Source organism: Peromyscus maniculatus, chromosome 7 (genome assembly GCF_049852395.1).
Source record: "Peromyscus maniculatus bairdii isolate BWxNUB_F1_BW_parent chromosome 7, HU_Pman_BW_mat_3.1, whole genome shotgun sequence".
Classification (NCBI taxonomy): Eukaryota; Metazoa; Chordata; class Mammalia; order Rodentia; family Cricetidae; genus Peromyscus; species Peromyscus maniculatus.
In genome coordinates, this window is record NC_134858.1 from 84,603,753 (window position 1) to 84,625,038 (window position 21,286).

Genomic DNA, 21,286 nt, shown 5'->3' on the forward strand with positions numbered 1-21,286 from the left:
CATGATTTTTAAAAGGTCTTATAAATAGAAAACCCAGAGCCAGACATTGGGGTGAAAGTAGAAAGATCAGAGAAGCAGAGCAAGTCAGCCACAAGTTCTTACCTCTACAAAATCCTCGGTCTCAAGAGAGTGAATTTCCGTTTCCTCACACCTTATATCCCTTTCTCTGCCCAGACACCACTTCCTAGGATTAAAGGCATGTGTGCTTCCTGGTACTGGGATGAAAGGTGTGTGCCATTACTATTTGGCTCTGTTTCCAGTGTGGCCTTGAACTCACAGAGATTCAAATGGATCTCTGCCTCCTGAGTGATAGGATTAAGAGTGTGTGTCACCACTGTCTGGCCTCTATGTCTAATCTAGTGGCTGTCTCTGTCTCTGATCCCTAGATAAGTTTTATTGAGGTATACAATATATCACCACACCATATATCACACTCACCCTTCCTTCCTTCCTTCCTTCCTTCCTTCCTTTCTTTCTTTCTTTCTTTTCTTTTTTTTAGAGAGAAAGAAGATAAAGTTGGGTAGGTAGGGAAGTAGGGAGGAGCTGGATGAGGGGGAGAATATGATAAAAACATATTGGATAAAAAAGTATAATAAAAAATAAATTAGTTAAAAAATAAAGCCTTGTTAGAATATTGCCACATCCACCCATTTGCTTCAGCAGAGTTGAGCAGCTGCAGATATGGCAGAGGATAAACAGTCTGAGAGTCAATGACGTTTACTATGCGATTCTTAAAGAGCCTTGCTAATTCCCCACATAGACACAGAATTCCCTATTCAAATTGCAGAAGTTGAGTCTGAAATCTATGAACTAAGTTCTCTTGGGAGACCTGAGGATGGGCCCACCATCTTCTTTCAGATATGGCAGACCTGATGGTGTTGCACATAGGAGGCCTTGCATATCTGGTTATTGCGTTTTTTTTTTTTTTTTTTTTTTTTTTTTTTTTTTTTTTTTTTTTTTGTGAAACCAACACAGAACAGATGCAGCAAATAACCATCAGTTGTCTTAACATCAGCATGAGCGTCAATCATGATCTGCCACTTTTTGACCATGGAACACTTTTTTTTTTTTTGTCCTGGGTAGGATCTTTGACATGGAAGTTAGTCATACAGTTTTTGCCCTGAACATTCTTGGTAATTAGCTTGAATTTTTAAAATACAACTTCATCATTCTGTAGATCAGCAAGGCCCTCTTTAAACACAAAACCTGTGTTGTGTGCAATCAGATGCAATTTTGATTCCTTGAGGCCTTGTGACTAGTGTTTATCCAATGTTTCTAATATTGAACATACTCAGAGCCTTCACATCATACCAATCTTAGAAAATAGATTAACTATTTTCTTCTTGGCTTCCTTCTTGCTGACTACCATGGTGCTGCTCCTAGAGCCAAAAGCAATTTAGAGTTTTCTAATAGCCATCAATGCTGAAAAATTTTCAACTATTTATGGGCCATTTTTCTTCTTCTTTTGAGAACTGTCTATTTAGTTCATTAGCACATTTATTGATAGGATGCTTTTGGTTTTTGATGTTTAAGTTTTGGAGTACTTTGTATATCCTACACCTTAATCCCCTGTCACATATATAGTTATTCAGGATTATTTGCCCATTCTCTAGGCAATGAGGCAGTTTCTTTAGTCTGGCAATTATTTACCCCTGTCAGAAGTTTTAAAATTCTTTTAATCTCATTTGATAATTCTTGAAATTAATTTCTTTTATTGTATTATTTTTTTCAGGGAATCATCATGTGCCCTATGTCTTAAAGTATTTTCTCTGGAATGGGGGTTGGGTTGGGGGGAGGCTGGAGGGGCAGGAGGAGGGAGGAGAGGGGGATCTGTAGTTGGTATGTAAAATGAACCAACAATTTCTTAAGAAAAAAAATATTTTCTTTGATGTCCTCTAGTAGTTTTAATGATTCAGATCTTACATTAAGGTCTTTGATACATTTTGAATTTATTTTCATCCATCTTGGGAGATTTACACCTAGATTTACTTTTCTACATTAGAAAATCCAGTTCTTGCAACATCATTTCTTAGAGGTTATCTTTTCTACAATGAATGTTTTGACAGTGTTATCAAGATTGTAAGAGTCAGAAGACCACGGTGTCTCTTGTGAGATTGTGTCTTTTATGAATGACAGGGAAGCTCTACCCATGAAGTCTCAACAATATGGTTAACAAAACATGTGGTGATATTGTGTTCCCCAAAATATTGTGCACCCTAATAAACTTATCTGTGGTCAGAGAACAGAACAGCCACTAGATATAGAGGCCAGAAAATGGTGGCACACACACCTTTAACTCTAACATTCTGAAGACAGAGATCCGTCTGGATCTCTGTGAGTTCAAAGCCACGCTGGAAATAGCCAGGCATGGTGACACACGCCTTTAATCCCAGGAAGTGATGGCAGGAAGTGGAAAGGTATATATGGCATGAAAACCAGGAACTAGGGTCGGTTAAGCTTTTAGGCTTTTGAGCAGGAGTTCAGCTGAGACCCATTTGGATGAGGACTCAGAGACTTCCAGTCTGAGGAAACAGGATCAGCTGAGGAATTGGCAAAGTGAGGTGGCTGTGGCTTGGTCTGCTTCTCTGATCTTCCAGCATTCACCCCAATACCTGGCTTCAGGTTTGTTTTTTATTAATAAGACGCTTTAAGATTCATACTACAAAAATAAAACCTGAAAAAGAACACCAACTGACCTCAACATGGATGGGGAAAATTTCATGAGGTTTTACAGGCTGATCAGAAAGGGAGAAACCCTCTTCTCAGGGGCTAAGCCCCTGATAGGTTATTCGATCCCAAATTGCTGCATTTATAAATTATACATACACATACATAAAAAACATAGTAATAATTAAAGAATAATAGACCATGAAATTGAGTGAGGAGTTGAAGGAACATGGGAGTAGTTGGAGGGAAGAGGGGAGATGATGTTAAAAAGAGTCCTCATCTACTTATAAAATTCTTTACAATATTTAAGAAATGAGGTAGCTGTAACTGTGTGGGTTTATTTCTGGGTTCTCTGTTCCGTCACCTTGGTTTAGATGTCTGTCTTTGTGATAGTATTGTGCCGGTTCTGTTTAAGGTTGGGCATTGTGATTTCTCCAGCATTGCTCTTTCTGCTTTTGATCATTTGGGATGCTCTTGCTTTTGTGTGAACTTTTGATGTTTGTTCTAGTTCTGTAAGGAATACTATTGGAATTTTTATGGAAATTCCATGAAATTTATGGTTTAAAAAAAGATAGCTGTTCTTACAATGTTAATTAGACCAATCCACAAGAATGGGAATGTTAATTATACCAATTCACAAGAATGGAAAGTGTTGATGGAAGTTTCTTCATCCCTCCCAGTCCTGCCTGGGCAGTAGCCATTTCATAAAATAATCACTCAGAGGCTTAATATTGACTACAAACTGTTTGGCCTATGGCTCAGGCTTATTGCTAACTAGCTCTTACATCTTAAATTAACCCATTTCTATTAATCTATGTATCACCATGTGTCTCATGGCTTTACCTGTGTTCCATTATATCTTGCTCCCCTGGTGGCTCTCAGTGTTCCCCACCCAACTCCACCTTTCTTCTCCTTGTATCTCCCTTGGATTTCCTGCCTGGCTGTATCCTGTCTTGCCATAGGCCAAAACAGCTTCTTTATTAACCAATGGTAGCAACACATATTCACAGTGTACAGAAAGACCATCTCACAGTAGGGAGGTCTTCCCATCTTCAAGTGTCTTCTTCACTTTCTTTTTTCAGTGTCTTAAGGTTTTCATTGTACAGGTCTTTCCCATTTTGGGTAAGATTTATTCCTAAGATTATTGGAGTGATTTGAATGTGAAATATCTCCGCTTGGTCTCAGTTGGTGATTCTGTTTAGGGAAGTTGTTGAATCTCTAAGAGGTACAACCTTGTCAGAGGAAGTACATGGTCGGGGACAGACTTTGAAGCTTTATAGCCTTGTCCCATTTTCTGCTTCCTTCTTTGCTTCCTGTGTGCAGATGACTGTGACCAGTCAGCTCTCTGCTTCTGCCAAGCCTTCCCTGTCACCTAGACTCTAATCCTTTAGAAACTTAAGCCAAAATAAACTCTTACATAAGTTGTTTTTGGTCACAGTATTTCATCGCAGCAGTAGGAAAGTAACTCATGTAGTTATTTATTTTTTAAATTGAAGCCTTTGCGAGTGGGATTTTCCCTCTGATTTCCTTTAAGTTTCCTATTATTGGTGCATAGGAAAGCATCTTATTTTTGCATGTTCATTTTTGGATTCTGTTACTTTTCTAAAAGTGTTTATCACGTTTAAGAGTATTTATTATGGTAGAATTTCCAAGGTATTTTCATTTTAGGGTTATTTCATGTGCAGATAGGAATAATTAGACTTTTTCCTTTCTCATGTTTCCCTTTATTTCTTTCTCTTGTCTCACTCATCTAGTAAAGACTTCAAGCATTATATCAAGTAAGAATGGAGAGGATGGGCACTCTTGTTCCAGATTTCGGAAGAAATGCTCTTAATTTTTACTCATTAAGTAAAATGTTGGCTGTATATTTGTTGTATATAGCCTTTTTATTTTGGAGTATGTTCCTGTTAATACCAGTTTCTTCATAAGTTTCATAATGAAGAGATGTTGAACTTTGATCATAAAAGATTTTTAAGATGACTGAAATTTACTGATGCAAATGTGTGATCATATTTGTCATATGCAAATAGCTGTGCCTATACCATTAAATAGTCCATTCACTAAAAAAATATATGAAATGTCAGTTTAGTTGTGTTTTAAGATTTCTTTGGGCTTTTTACATAACCTGGCATGCATTTGTTTATTTTCATGCTAATATAATCATGTTGATTATAGTGGCTTTACAGCTATTTTTCTTTTTAAAAGTTTATGTGTTCTCTCTCTCTCTCTCTCTCTCTCTCTCTCTCTCTCTCTCTCTGTGTGTGTGTGTGTGTGTGTGTGTGTGTGTGTGTGTGTGAATGCTACATGTGAAGTTGCCTACTGAGGCCAGAAGAGGATATTTGTTAAGAATGGTAGAAAGGACTGAGGTTCTTTTCCCAGAACATTCCTTGAAGATGATCCACGGTGGCATCCTGAGCTGCCACACATTTAACCAAATTGGAATCTTGTTCAAAGAAATGGGTCAGAAATGGATTCATGTATCTGGAAAATGCTGTGTCTCTGATTCTTCATGGAATGCCAGCTTTGCCTGGGCATTGCAGAATGCCAACTTTTGATGTGTGCTGGTTAGAAGAAGAATGAATCTTTCACATAATTCCCTTTCAGTAAGATTTTTTTCCCTGTCTGGTTGAAATAATTGTTTTGGGTACATTTATTAAAAAGCAGCATGTTCTATTTACTTTTCAGTGAATATTAGTTGGAAAAAAGATATTTTCTATAACTTAAATCTATGTTTTGAAGTCAAAGTCAAACTGATGTTGCTCACTGTGATGATTCATATGAGATCAGATTCACTTCTTTTCATCATGTTCCTAAGCTGCAATAGTTGCTGCAGCATTCAAAGGTGATGGAAGGAAGCTTTTACAACCAGGAAATGAAACTCGCCCTGTGAAAGCCATTACTGTGTGTAGGCTCTTTTCTTCCCCTTTGCTTTCAACAGATGTTAGAAGAGGAGAGAATTTTTTTTTGAGTGGTTAGATTTTTGGAGAGGTGTCCATGATTTTTTTTTTTAAATTTCAAGCCATGAATCTTAAATTGTGCATGATCCATGTGGCTACAAAAGATTCCTTGATGTGTCTGCCTCACTGTCAGGGACATGTGGACTTACATTGCTCCTTTAAGCAACATGTTTTAGGGTATGTATGGAACAAACTGCATGTGAAAAGTTTTCTGGATTAATTTAAACCACATGAGGAAAGTGTTCAGCTTTCCTAGTTATAAGACCTCATTTATTATGAGAGCAACAACAACCACCACATTCATTGAGAACTCATTTTCTGCTCTTCATGCTCGGGAGTTTGTCAGCATCTTTATTAATGCCATTTTAATGCCTCTTCTTAAAGTCTTAAATAATTGAGGACTGGGGTTGGTGGAGAATCTCTGTATTTAATTAAAATAGTTCTTTTCTTGAGACTGAGAACTTAAAGTTAGCTTGCTGCCTGGATTCCTTAAAGAGGGTCTTTCCAAACTCATGCGAGGCAGAATCAGCTGAAGAAATTTGCTTCCAAATTTTATGGAAAAAAGATTAAGTTTATCTTCTTAAAATTAGAGGTACTCTTGAATTATAATATTAAGTCATGTTTTATCCTTCCCTTCCTATCCCACATAGACATATATCTTCATGAAAAACATTTATTACAACCATATTATTTATCAAATGCTATTTATTAAAGTCAGAACAAACTCAGATTTCAAAGGCTCAGTCTATTAACATTCTGAACAGCAGCTTAGGCTAAGTGATATTAAGGTGTCAAAATTCATAAGAGTAAGTTAGAAACTTCATACCAGTTAACTTCATCCTTCATTGCAACTCGCAGAACTGATGACATATCAGCAGTCTTTGTCCAGCAAACAGAGGGTGTCTTAGAAAAATTGAAACACTTTTCACCAATGTGTGCCTACCTTTTATGAACTACTCAAGCCTCATGAAATAACTCCAAGCTGTCTCACTAAGAGGCTGAGAATTTTCCATCCCTGAAGTTGTCAGGCCAGCCAGATGCAATTCCACAACCAAATGATATGTGATATGATATTATTTCCCAAGATACCGGGTTTGTTTTACTATCCAGAGTTAAACTCTTTCACGTGCCCTGTAAGATGCTGGCTGGCTCAAAAGCACACAAAATGGGTGCACATAACAAATCCTGTATTTTGAGCACAAGGAGAGAGCATACAGCTCTGATTAGTAAGAAAATACAGCTTTCTTTATCTGACTAAACAAAAGTCAAAAGAGTTTTACTTATTCGTGTTTTGATGGGGTGTACAGTAGTGTATCTTTTCAAGGCATCCAATGTGTCTGCCTAAAGCAGAGGGCCAGATCACCCCTAAGGTATCCTAGACATTGACCCAAGGGCTGGTCCTACTGACTGACTTAGAATTAGCCCTACCTAGTTTATTTGAATATAACTTCAGACACATACGGAAATGACTCTTCAAGCTCTGAGCTCAAGCAGAGCTTCTTGAGGAATTTTAAACTTCAGAGATACAGTTGATTATCTACAAAATGAGATGGAAAGGAGAAAGTTGATTGGTATCCTATATGAATTCTCACTCTTTAACATTTCTGGAGTCTACAGATTTGGTTGGAATTTTAACTTTGTTTTTATTGGATATAGCTACTTGATTTTTGGAGTTATAGAGGATAGGATGAGAAAGATACAGGTGTGGGAGATGATAGAGCTCTGGAGTAGTACTAACTTCTAAATCAAGATCTAAGGACCTTGAGCAGTTTAGAACATGGCTTCTGAGAGGCATGGCCATTAGACCAAGCTGAAGGCTGAGCCTTTTCTCTGTTTTGGTTCCAAGTCAGAGGAACAGGATGAAAGAGGAAATGAAGGTATGTTTTTGTTTCCCAGTACAGGAGCCCTCTGTGGAGTAGAGAAACTTCCACTCTGATTCAATAGTGGAGAATGAACATTTCTGCTGTAAAGAAGCTGGACAGGGACCATAGACTTTGGGTGGCAGAGGGGTCATCTCTGACTAGAATAGACTTGTATGATATAGAGTGTGATATAAGAATATTCTTGTGAACTGGAGGATTCTCTTGTGCCTCCTCTTCCACAAAACGCAAGTCATTTACATATTCAAGATATTTTTCAAATTGACGAGGGGAATATACACACACACACATACACACACACACACACATATATACACACATATATGTATGGTATATAACATGATATTTTGAATGTGTATACATTGTGAATATTGAACAAGTGGTATATATACATAGTGAAATATATTCAACCTGTAAATATAAACTACCTCTTATACCTGGAATTCCATCACTGATGGTCAGCACTGGTGCACAGATTCTCAAATCTAAAGACTTTAGAATTAAATTTAAGATATAGAAGCCAGGTGTGGTGGCACATGCATTTAATCCCAGCACTCAGGAGGCAGAGGCAGGTGGATCTCTGTGAATTTGAGGCCAGTCTGGTCTACATAGTGAGTTCCAGGACAGCTAGGACTACACACAGAGAAACTCTGTCTTGAACCACCCCCATTCCCCTGAAAAAGAAAGAAAAAATTAAGGTATAGATAGAACAGCATCAAGTTTTTCTGTCTTTTTGTTTCACCTTTCTTTTTTTCTTTCATTCTTTTAAAATAAATTTTGTCAAAATAATTATCAGGATACCTGATGCTCGGGACCAGAGAAATAGGGAGAAATGAGAACAAGATTGGGTGAACAAAAGGAAGTAAAGAAGAAAATAAAAACCCACAAAAAATAACCCTTCTCATCCCAACCACCACTGTGTGAGTTACTATGGCAAGGGTCCACTTGGAGGCAGAGTAAGGGCTCCCAAAAATGCTTATGCCTTCATCTTTGAGACTTTACACATTATATTGCCAAAGGGACCTTGAAGATGTGATCAAAGATTCTGAGAAGAAATAGCTATACTATAAATGTTTCTATACTATAGATTCTATAGCCTCATGAGAGGCACAGGACATTTCTAGGCTGTATTCAAGGTAGGAGGAAGACTTGGCTATGGTCAGAGATGTAATGCAGAGGACACTGAAAATGGAAGTCAGGAACCATGATCTAAGGTCTGCAGGCCATCTGTGAGAAACTGCAAAAGGCAGGAAAGTGGTCATCCTCAGAACCTGTAGAAAAGAATATAGCCCCCCTCACAGCTCCACTTTCCAGCCTCCTGTACTGGACTTCAAACCTGTGCAACTGTGAGATAACGTTGTAGTGTTAAAAACCACTAAGTTCATGATAGTTTCTTACAGGAGCCATAGGTTAACAGAGGCTGCATGAGCTGAGTACCTCTACTTTTCTCTAGAATCTATCTCCATTCTGAATGACCCAGAACAAAGCCAGCAACCACTTATGAATTGTCACTGAACACTTCCCACAGAATCAGAACTTGGATGGCCAGAATAGAAACAGAAACAGGTTGAAGGTTGAGAATGAGCTGTAGGTCAGGCTGTGCCAGGCAGTGTAGCCTGGCACTGGAAACCTCTAGCTCTGGCCTCCCAATTCCCCAGTGAGAAGCCTGGACTACGAGGACCTGTCCTTTTTTTTTTTTTTTTTTTTTTTTTTTTTTTTGAGCACTGCACCTTGATGGCTTTGGGTTTCCTTCAGAAACGACATTTACATAGATTTGCCCAAAGCACATGTGCTTGCCTAACTTTGTGATTTAAAATGCGGAGAGATTTAGATTAAATCTGGGGCCCAAATATCAGTTTTTTTTCTCTTGTCGGTATGAAACAGATTCTTTGATATATTAAAAAAAAACCCAAAACAAACAAACAAACAAAAAATCCTCCTGCTTTCCTAGTTTGCACGGCAAGTCTTCTCACTTAGAACATTTTCTATTATGTTGTCAGCATACTATGTACATGTATACATTTATATGTATAAATTTCATATATTTGTTTACATTTTAATCATTTGATTCATGGATTATTTTAAACCTATCACAACATTAACCTTTCTCAAGTCTTTTTTTTGTTAACTTGTGAATAATCATATTCATAGTGTCTATCTGTTGGATAGCTTTGGCTATTGAGGTAAAGAAATATATATTCTAATCTTGGAATTACTTTGCATGTCAATTAAAAAGCCATTATTTTGGAAATTCTTAGTCTGTTACTGCCTGATAAATGAGCACAAAGGGACTGAATGCATTAGAGAAGGACTCATTTTTAACTGTTTTCCATCTGAAAAATCAGAAACGGGTGAAATATAGAAAACATAATTTAGAGTTATGCTGAGATCCCAGTAAACTAATACAGACTATTCAAAAACCACATAACCATAGAATGTCAGAGTTGGAAGGCACACTAAGTTATTACTACCATTACTGTAGTTTTATTTTTAAATACTATGAAATCTACTCTCATAATAAAAATTAAAGTTCAAAATATAGTGTTGTTAATTGCCTGTACCCCTCTGTACACCAGGTCACTAGAACTTGTTCATCTCTGGCTGGGGACACACCTGAGTGTAGAACATTTGCCTAGCATGTACGAGACCCAGATTCAATCCCATGAAACACACACACACACACACACACACACACACACACACACACACACACACACAGACAAGGCAGGCCAAACCAAACCAAACTTCTTCATTGATGATCAGCATCTCATTTCCCTACACTTCCAGTCCTTTGCAATGATTATTCTACTGCGATTTTATTATTTTGACTATTTTGTTAAAAAATGGTCTATTTTAGATGCCATATAGTCACAACTCATGAAATATTTGTCTTGTTTTCCTGGGTTTATTCTCAGGGTTCACCCATGTTTCCATACATCGTAGGACTTCCTTCTTTTTAAAGGCTGAATGAAACATTGATGTCTCTATCCATAGATTCGTGCTGCTTTCAATCTTGTTCAGAGAAGTTTTCTAATGTCAAGTACTTAGAATGAGCCACTGTAGATTGATTGGGCAGCTAAACTAACCCCCACAGTCCCAGGGCTCAAGGAACATACTGGAGGGGAGGGGCAGAAAGAATGCAAATACTGGGGGATGGAGAGGAGAGCTGTGAAATGCTCAACTCAGGACATAGCTTGGCTGCTATCTACAAGAACTCACAGCAGCTGTTGTTACCTACTGGAGACCTATATAAGATCAAGCCAGTTAAAAATTTCAACTTGTCTCCTAGGGATGTCAGAATTTAGAACTCTCACCAACATGATGGCCTAAACGTGAGCTGAATAAGGACAACAACAGACATGCTAAAGTGAACAGGGGAGAAATCCCACAAGGCCTAAACTCTACACAGAGGACCACAGGCCAATAAAGAATGCCAAAAGTTGAGGAAATAGTCTTCCCTAAGGAAGAGCACACCAACTGGTAAGCATACCAAATGATCAGCCCTGAAAACATATATAAGTAATGGTATACAACTGAACAGGTTGTATTTATGTCGTTAGGAATACATATATATGTATGTGACAACAATTAATGAAAAAAAGAGGCCCTGAATTTGAAAGCAAGCAAGGACATCTATATGGGAAAGCTTGGAAGGAGGAAATGATGTAATTATAATCTAAAAAAAAAAAAGAAAAGCCGGGCGGTGGTGGCGCACGCCTTTAATCCCAGCACTCGGGAGGCAGAGCCAGGCGGATCTCTGTGAGTTCGAGGCCAGCCTGGGCTACCAAGTGAGCTCCAGGAAAGGCGCAAAGCTACACAGAGAAACCCTGTCTCAAAAAACCAAAAAAAAAAAAAAGAAATAATGTTTTAAAATGTTCCATATAAGACAAAAAACAACTCCAACATGGAAGGAAAAGGGACTCCTGAGACCCCAACTCTAACGGAGGTACTCTTGACAGAGGATGGCTTCTGGGGGAGGGAAGTTCACTTTTCTTTAGGAGGTTGGCCACTGGCAGGTTTCCTTGCTGCCGATAATTTCATGCTCCTCCTGCATTCAAGTGGCTTTCAAGGAGGTCCTCTTTCTCACAAAGGGAACTTGTCCATTCGTTGCCGAGCTGATGTGTCAGAAGACGTGAGATGAGGACTTGTTCTGCCATCCTGCTGGTGCCTCTCAGCCATCGTTAGTACAAATATTTGTTTCATGCCATTTAAAACAGATTATTTACTAAACTTACTGAGATTATTAGAATAAAAAGTTAAATACCAAGTTTAAAATAAATTTCGGGTGGATAATCCTAAACTGCCAATGTTAAGGAATTGACATTTAATTAATTGTATGCTTTGAATTTTGGATGGCTAGCATTTTGTGCTAATCTCAAGATAAAGGCAAGCTGTTGGTGCACATCATGAGAAGGGTACTGGCATCAGGCTCAAAGGTGGGGATGTGTGCCCTGGTGCTGATGTGTGTTCTAAATGTGCACTCCTGATGGTTCTTTTATATCTCTAGTCTTTAGCTTGACTACACTCTAAATAAGGCTATTGTTAAGCATCTTATTGTGTCTCTCAATAATAAATAATTTAGAAACAACTGCCTAGAATTTAGTAGATAGATGGTTGATAAATCATTCCATTGTCATGTGTAAAGCAGTTTGGTGCCTAACATGGTGCTTCTATCGCACTCTTTGAAGGAAGTCATTGGCAGCACACATTACACTTTGTGAGCCCCAATGCTTACATCGCATGTTAGACTTCAACAGTGTGTAGTGGGTAAGCTTCCTTGCATTGCAGGTCCAGCACTCACAGACAGTCTATACAGCTGCTTGCAGACACATGTTCCTCTCGTTAGCTGGAAATCATACATCTACATTTTTCTCTCTCATTGGCACTAAGTACCTAGGGATTTGTGACAACAATTTTCTTTTCCACTTTTCAGTCTACTTTAAAGCTTTTTCACTTTCATCAATTCACAGTATTTTACTTTGCATAATGCCATCATTCCATTCTACACTAAAGCAGGATACCAAACAACAAATATTTATATTTTCACATGTATTAGATCTCATTATTATTGATCTTTAAAATTATAAACGAGAGATGGCTCAGCCGTTAAAGGCTACACTCACAACCAAAAATTATATACAATCAAGGAAGAAGGGGCAAGTTCTTGAATCTTCACTCCTTCACTACCTTAGAGGGTGAGACCAATTGGATGTATTTCTTGATGAAGAATGACTTAATTTTCACTGGAATTCTTTCCCTTGGAAGCATTGCATGTCTGATTTGTGAAACATTGAAGAAATATTACCAAAATCTGTCTATATGCATTTATAATGAAGCATTTAAAGTACACTAAGTTCTAGATTAAACCAAGTAGTACTCAATGATCTTGATGGTAATTTTCAACTTTCTAACTATATGAAAACGGAAATGACACAACAGGGCTTCTGGGGCTCTTCCCAACTCTTCTAGGTGAAGCATGATTCTAGAAACTGTGGTTCATTAGCAACTGTAACGTATTGCTATAGGAGAGCATGGGGTTCCCTGAGGTACAGCTTTCTTTAGGCTACTATTTTAAGAAATATGACACGTGCACAAATAACATCTAAATTTCAGTTTTGTGCGGAACCCTTTATGGGTCTGGTTCCAGTGATATTTTTCAGCTGTCTATTAGATCAAAGCTTCATTAGGAGGGCTTTTTCTCTCCCTAGCCCTCTCTTCTGTATGTACTGCTTGTGACAAGGCCATTTCACAGTCAGATTTATCATGAGACCCTGTGCTGTGTGGTAACTTCAGTTCTTAGAAACAGAAGAGTCCTTGAATGATCAGAAAGCACAGCCCATGGATGTACATGCATGGCACATATGTTGAATATCACATGTGAGACATGAAAGTATAAGGGGAACTATTGGTGGGGGACGGCAAGAAGGCCAATGGAAGAGGGGTGTCTGTGGAGTAATGAGGACTGAATATGTGTAAATTACAGTGATACTCATGTGTAAAAGTATGATAAAAACTCATTATTTAGTGCATTCTCTAAAACAATTCATGAAAACTAAGGAAAGAGTGCTTTAAGAACTCCACCTACTGTTCTAGATAGGTTAACATGTGAAAAACGTAACAATCTTACGATAAGAATAGAAAGTAAATGTAAAGATAGAGCAGAATATTTCCAATAATGTATGAAAAGTTAACATATAAAATGTGGGTGTTTTAATTCACTGGGGAATGTGTGTTAGTTTCCAAATAATGCCATCATCTCCTAAAACAAAATTGAACCTTTCTCTTATATCACACACACACACACACACACACACACACACACACACACACACACAGAGAGAGAGAGACAGAGAGAGAGACAGAGAGGTTTTAGAAGGATTAGCAACTAATCAGGCTTATCTTTTAAAACCTATTTTAGAATAGCATTTCTAAAGAATTAATAATTTCCATTTTAAAATAAATAAAGATGTATACAATTGTATTTCCTGTCTTTTTTTTTTTTTTTTGGTTTTTCGAGACAGGGTTTCTCTGTGTAGCTTTGCGCCTTTTCTGGAGCTCACTTGGTAGCCCAGGCTGGCCTCGAACTCACAGAGATCTGCCTGGCTCTGCCTCCCGAGTGCTGGGATTAAAGGCGTGCGCCACCAACGCCCGGCTGTATTTCCTGTCTTATAAGGATTTTGTAAAAGTATCCTCCATCTATACTGCTTTTAAACACACACATGTGTGAATTAATATTAAGATGCTGCTACATGATTTGTAATTAAAATGAGAAGATAATTTTTTCCAAATTAGATAATTTTAAAGGACATGGATATCTTAAAACCCTTCTTTGCAAATTTGCCATGGGGATCATCCATACTGAATGGCATTTCCATCTATCTTTCTCACTATGAAGATCCCTGAGTTATTAACTGTTGCTTAGGTTCAAATCCAGGTCAAAATCTAAGATTTGCCTCTAGCTCTCTCAGTTTGGATAGGCAATTCAATGTCATACTGTTTCACCTTGCCTTTCTATAAAGTAGAGAGAAGTATACACTTCATAAAGAATCTTTGAAGAACAAAGATATGATTTCAGAAAGGGTTCTAGGATGGTACTGTCATATTTTAAGTGCTCAATAAAGTAGACATTGTTATTAATCTTAAAAAAAATAAAAAAAATGAACATTTGGGAAAGTGCATGTATTATCCAAGGCAGATTACTTTTTAAAGAGTTAATCTTTTTTTATTCCATGTGTATGAATGTTTTGGCTGTGTATGTATTTGCACCACACACAGGCCTGCTGCTCAAGAAGGCTTGGAGAGGGGGAAAGGTTCCCTGGAACTGGAGTCAAGGTGAATGGCCATGTGGGTGCTGGAACCAAAAATGGATCCTCTGAAAGAGCAGCAGTTTCTCTTAAATACTGAGCCATTTCTCCAGCCCTGAGGCAGAAGAATCTGAACCCAAAGTAGAAGTCAAGAAAATGTGGAACATGAAGGTATTTGGCTTTATGAAAAATTTAAATCTGTTTTAGAATTAGCTATTATTCTGCATTTCTGTTCCTGAATTTAACACAGGTCCTGTGGTTGGAGTCCTCAAAAGACAAAATATTTTGGAGGTGATGCCTCCAGAAAAGTTTGTTAACAAATGACCAAGAAAAATGCTTCTATACAATGACATCTTTTCTATGTCATTGTTATTCTTTTGCATCATTTTTTAAATTGAAAATAAACTTTTTAATATCATATGCTCTGATAACATTTTCCCCTCCTTCTTCTCCCAGATCCTCCCCACCTCCCCACCCATCCAATTCCATGTCTTCTCTCTCTTTCTCTTTAGAAAACAAAGACGCAAATAAACAATAAACAACAATAAACCAAAGTAAAAGGACAGGAAATACACACACACACACACACACACACACACACACACACACACATGCACACACACACGCACACGCACACGCACACACACACACACACACACACACACACACACACACACCATAATATACAAGCAAAAGACAAATCCTGAGAACAGAGCAATATGAGTCAAAGAAAAATCTACAAGAATACAACTGAGTTTATTTTGGGTTAGCCTTCCATACCTTATAGCTGAGCATGGGGCTTAGTTTTAATTGTGGTTTGTATACCCAGTGAGACTCCATTAGGGAAAACTATTTTTTTCCTTTGTAAGCACTTGTAGATAACTTCTTGATTAAAGATGGAAGCTTGCGTCCCCTTTCTTCTCAGCACTGTGATCCCATCTGACTTCAACCTGTGTGGCCGTGCACACACCTACAGTTTCTGTGAGGTCATATGCCCATCAGTTTTGTACCTGGAAGGCACTGTTTCCTTGGTGTCATCCAATCTCTTTGACCCTTATAATCTTTCTACCTTCTGTTGTGCAGAGTTCCCTGTGCCCTGAGGGGAGGGTTTGCTGAAGACATCCCATTTCGGACTGAGTGTTCCAAGGTCTCTCACTCTCTGTACACTGCCTAGCTGTATATCTCTGAATTAGTTCCCATCTGCTGCAGGAGGAAGCTTTTTCTGATGATGGCTGAGTGAAACACTGATATATGGGCACAGCAGAATGTCATTAGGTGTCATTTTATTGCTATGTTTCTTTACCAGATGAATAGTCTGTGGCTTTCACCTAGGACCATGGTCTATCTAGTCTCAGTTCTCGGCCACCTGACAGTGTCAGACAGGGGTTCCATCTCATGGAGTGGGCCTTAAATACAATAAGATGGTGCTTGGTTATTCCCATAGTGTTTGTGCCACTATCTCACCAGGTAGGTCATACAGGCAGTGAGGGATGCATTTTAATCACTTCATCTAGGTTGAAAGGAAAAATACTTCCTTGGTGACTCTCACATCCTGAGGTCCCATCAAGGAAGCAGAAAATACTCAAATAGCCACAGAAATGATGAACTGGTAATACTATGCCTCCCAGAGCTTGTAGCAGAAGGATAGTTAGGAATGGAAGAAACTGTCAGCCCCAGAAATAAAGGGCATGCCTTTTCTAAGTAGGCCCCATCACCAAATCCTGGGCAATAGGCCATGAAAACAAACACATAGTCATTTCTTGAACTGAGTAGATTTTAAATTTTCTTGACTTTCTAAAAAGGAAACCTCAAAAACAAATTATTTCAACCAAACATGGCATAGCAAGATGCAATAAGGGTAGACATAAACCCTCATATCAAGACTGGGCAAAGCAACCCAAGAACAAGCAAAACAGACAGAGACGCCCCCACTTCCACTGCTAGGAGTCCCACAAAAACCCCAAACTGGGCAATCACAATATAGGTACAACTCTTTTCTGAAGGGAAATGGTAGAGTAGTGGATCTGTGGGAGAGCGGAGGTGGGAGGGGACTGGAATGAGGAAGTGGAAGATGTGGTCAGGATGTATTTTATGAGAGGGGTAAAGAAAAAGAAAAAAGAAAAGACAAACCAACAAGTCAAAGAAAATGAATTATTTTGGGCATTTACAGTCCTGAAATGACAATCACAATAAAGAAATAAGCTAAATGCTGAACTATTTGAACACTACAGAAATGTGTTAGATATAATGTAAGTGTTTTTGTCTTTGATTTGTCTGTATAATCTCACTGCTTTCCCCATGGTAACCATTCCTACCATATTCTCATATATTATTTCTTTTTTTCCCCGTGTGTTCATCTGCATACATGTGTTGTAAATTTCTATATAAATGTACAGTTTGCTCTTCAAATTGAGATGAGATCATTTTAAAACCCACTGTTGTATGATGAGATTTTTCCATGTCTATTTTCATATTTATTTATTGAGGTGTGTGTGTGTGTGTGTGTGTGTGTGTGTGTGTGTGTGTGTGTGTACTCCTGAATGCCATGGCACATGTGTGGAGGTCAGAGGACAACTCATGGAAGTCGGTTCTCTCCTCCCTCCATGTTGTTTCTGCTAGTTAGTCCTCAAGCTTGGCAGCAGGCACCTTTACCCTCTGAAGCATCTCATCTGCCCACAACTTGAGCATTTAGTTTACAATAAGTCTTTGGAGAATGTCTGGTGTGAATAACTGGAAACAAAGGTAGTTTATTATTTTCAGTAATGGCCTGTTTCCTCTGGAAAGAGTATCAAGTGGAAAATCAGAGGCAGGGCTCAGGTGTGCAGGAACATCTGTTCTGCTTCAAGGTGGTCAGGGAGGTGGGGTCAGCTCTGCTGTACTCACACCCATCAGGGCCGAGCCACCTGCATCCCCTATAATAGGATCAGCTCTAGTGTGCCTCCCAGGTGAGGTGCAAGCCCATGGTGAGAGGTGGGGCGGTCTCTCTTGAGTTCAGGGGCCAGCTCTCCTGCTGCAGTATCCTGCAAGAGGCATGGCCTGCTCAGCATGGCCCTCTCACCTCAACAGGTGTGGTTTTTATGATCCCTTGTGGTAACACTGGCCATGCACATCAACACAGACCCCAGCTGCAACAGGACATGGACCCAGACACAGCCCTCAGCAGATGCTTGCGCTTGGATGTCACCATGGTCTCAGTAGCAGCACAGGCCACCCAGATCAGTATGGCCTTTGGACACCAAAATGATCTCAGGTGACTGACTAGACTCCAGGCATCTGCCAAGCCCTTGGTGGTAATAGGAGCCATGGATATTACCACAGACCCTGGCTGCTGCTGCAGGGTCATGGACCCAGACATGGACCTAGGTAGCAGTCCAGGTCCCAATGTTGCCATGGCTCCAGGTGGCAACACAGCACCCCAATATCAGTATGGCCCCATCAGCAGCATATTCCTTGGACACTAACATGGTCTCAGGTGGCTGACCAGACCCCAGGTACCTGCACAGCCTTCAGTGGCAACAGGAGCCACTGACACCAAACAAGACCCTGGGTGCTGTAGGGCCACAGACCCAGACATGTCCCTTAGCATCAGCCCTGGCCTGGACAATGCCATGCCGGGTGACAGCAAAGGCCATCCAGATCAGCTTGGCCCTGGTGATGGCACAGCCCTTGGACACTCACATGACCACAGATTGAGACCTTGATCTCTGGCATCCATGTGGCCTCTGGTGGCAACATGGGCCACGGACATCAGTGTAAACCCTGGCTATGATAGGACAATGGATGCAGACATGATTCTAGGAAGTATCCCAGGCTCAGATGTCACTCTGGCCCCTGGTGGTGACTTTGAACCCTGGCATCAGTGGTCTTCAATAGAATCAGGAGTCTTGGACATCAACATAGAGCCTGGCTGCAGTAGGGACATGGACCCAGACATGGCCCATAGTCCAAGCCCTGTCCTGAACGGCACCATGGTCCCAGGTGACAGTTCTGGCCACTCAAATTGATGTGGCTAGATGGTAGCACAGCTGTTGGACACCAACTTGGTCACAGGTTGCAGCCTAGACCTTGGGCATCCCTGTGCCCTTTGGTGGCAACAAGGGCCATTGGACATCAACACAGATCCCAGCTGTGGTAGGACCATGGACCCAGAAATGGTGTTTGGTAGCAGCCTGGGTCCAGATGTCACCAGGGCCCAGGTGGCAGTGTGGCTCTATGGCACCCACATGGCCCCAGGTGAAGGTCCCAATTTCAGGCCTCTACACCACCCTCAGTGGCCACAGGAGACACAGACATCATCCCAGACTCCCTTGGCTGCTTCAGGACCTAAGGCCAAGACTTGGCTTTTGGCTATAGTCCAGGTCCAGACATCACCCTGGACTTGGGTGGCAAGCAGGCCATTCATGTTGGCCTGTTCCTCATACTCTTATCTCTGCAGATCTGCCTCTCTTCTCATTCCATGAACCACTCCACCTCTCTCTCTCTTCCACCTCCCCATACTGTACTTGCTCACAATAACTATGCCAGATGGCCAGGCACCAGAGGCGTTGGACGAGCTCCTGGTTGGCATAGAATTGTTGCTGCCATCTTCTAGTGAGCCCAGGGCTAGAAACCCCGGGCTGCACTTGGTTGAGGCCTGTTTGCCCCAGCCAAACGGCATGACACAGAGCTGCTGCTGCTGGAGTCTCCTTGTAGCGCCACCCCGTTTTTTTTTTTTTTTTTTTTTTTTTTTAAGCACAATTGTTTTATCACCAAAGAAATGATCTTTCTGGCAAGTTATTAATGTGTTATAAATGTAAATGAGATATAGAGACAGAGTATGATTAGTGTGCACTGAATAACTGACAGCTGCTATTCTATTTTTGTCAATGACTATGAGAAAGCAGGACACTGTTACAACTTCCTGTGTCTCCAGATCTCATGCATTTAATGCTTGTTGTGAGAAGAATTGAGAATGAGTCCTTGTACCAAAAAGATGTTTGAACAGACCGTGTTTTAAGTAGCATTTACTTCACTGTTCCACATAGAATCTTGGATGGCTCCAGAGAGCTAACACAGTATGTGGGAACAGCATTGTGGGGATAGCCCAACGGAAGACAGTCAAAGACCAGCTTTGAAGACTAGTCCTTCATTATTTCTGATTCTTTCTCACTGTTGCCAGAAACCCTCCACCTTCTCTAATACCTCTTCACCCCCAACCTGGGTTCATTTTCATCCCTGTGCAGCTGGGGTATTTCCAGAGGAAGTGAAAAAAAAGAGGGTTCTCTGTACTGTTTGATGAACTGTCACACGAACAGTTAACTTGTTACACAAGAATACTTGACTAAAGATCAAAGAAGTGAAGTAAATGGCTTTTTATAAAGGTTCGATCAAAACCCTGATACAGTCAGTCATGATCTAGAATCTATATTTCTCACCATGACACTACACTCGCTCTGTATTTCAAAATAAAAGGTACTAGGTTCAAATCCCAGTTGTATCCTATATTGACTAATGCTGTATTTGGTAGCAATGTCCACTGAAATGAAACATTCTGTCCTGGAGAAAGGCCCATTAAACTCAGGAAGTAAACAAAACTTGCCTTTGAGTAGTTTATGTTTTTGCAAATACCCCATGTCCATACTCCTGTAAGCAACTCCAGTAAACTAACCGGTTCGGTATGAGAGGCTCAGTTGAAGTTAATTTCTCTGGTCTGTTCTCAGTGCTGTATATGGGGTGAGTACATGTTTGTTTGTATGTCCTTAGGAAAAGTCACACAGTGTCTCAAAAACCAGGTCTCAGTCTCATTATCTGTGAAGCAGGGAAATGAAGTACCAGATGAGGGATAGTAGCATTCTGGAGCAAAGCAGATGCCAAACAAATGGTATCTCCTTCTTCCTCCATTGCACTAGAGTTAATACAAATTTTTTTGATTAGAACTTTCCTCCCCCAGAGTTCACCTTTAGGTGAACTTAGGCAAGTTTCTCTCTCTCTCTCTCATCTATCATGTATCTTATATCTATCTTTTGCTGTAGAAGAGAAGTGAGTGTGTGTGTGTGTGTGTGTGTGTGTGTGTGTGTGTGTGTGTGTGTGTATGGGTGTGTATGCAGAATTTCATTTGGTAAAGATAAAAGAATTCCATAGGTGGATGCTAGTAATTCTTGCAAATTATTATGAATATGCCTAGATAAAATCTTTAATAAACATGGGTTACTTATTCTTTACATCTTTTAATGTTATTATAAAGAAAACTGTAATGAGCTAAATGAGAGCATAGTTCTGACCTTTCTTTTTCTCTCTTTCCCTTTGCTCACTACTTCTCAGGGATGATATTTGTAATGATAGAATGTGAAAGGACTGGAGCTCTGTAAAAAACAACTAAATTTGTGGTTCTTTTTGGAATTTTAATTACAAGTCCAAGAATGTTCCTCCAATTGAATTTTGTTGTAATTAAAAAATGTATTTACTAAATCTTGAATGAAGAATTATATAACATGGGTTA

General features: G+C 39.7%; 1 pseudogene; it reads right to left on the bottom strand.

Annotated features, from left to right (window-relative positions):
* Positions 1 to 803: 803 nt before the first annotated feature.
* Positions 804 to 11,683, bottom strand: LOC121831172 (small ribosomal subunit protein eS1 pseudogene; annotated as a pseudogene).
* Positions 11,684 to 21,286: the final 9,603 nt, after the last annotated feature.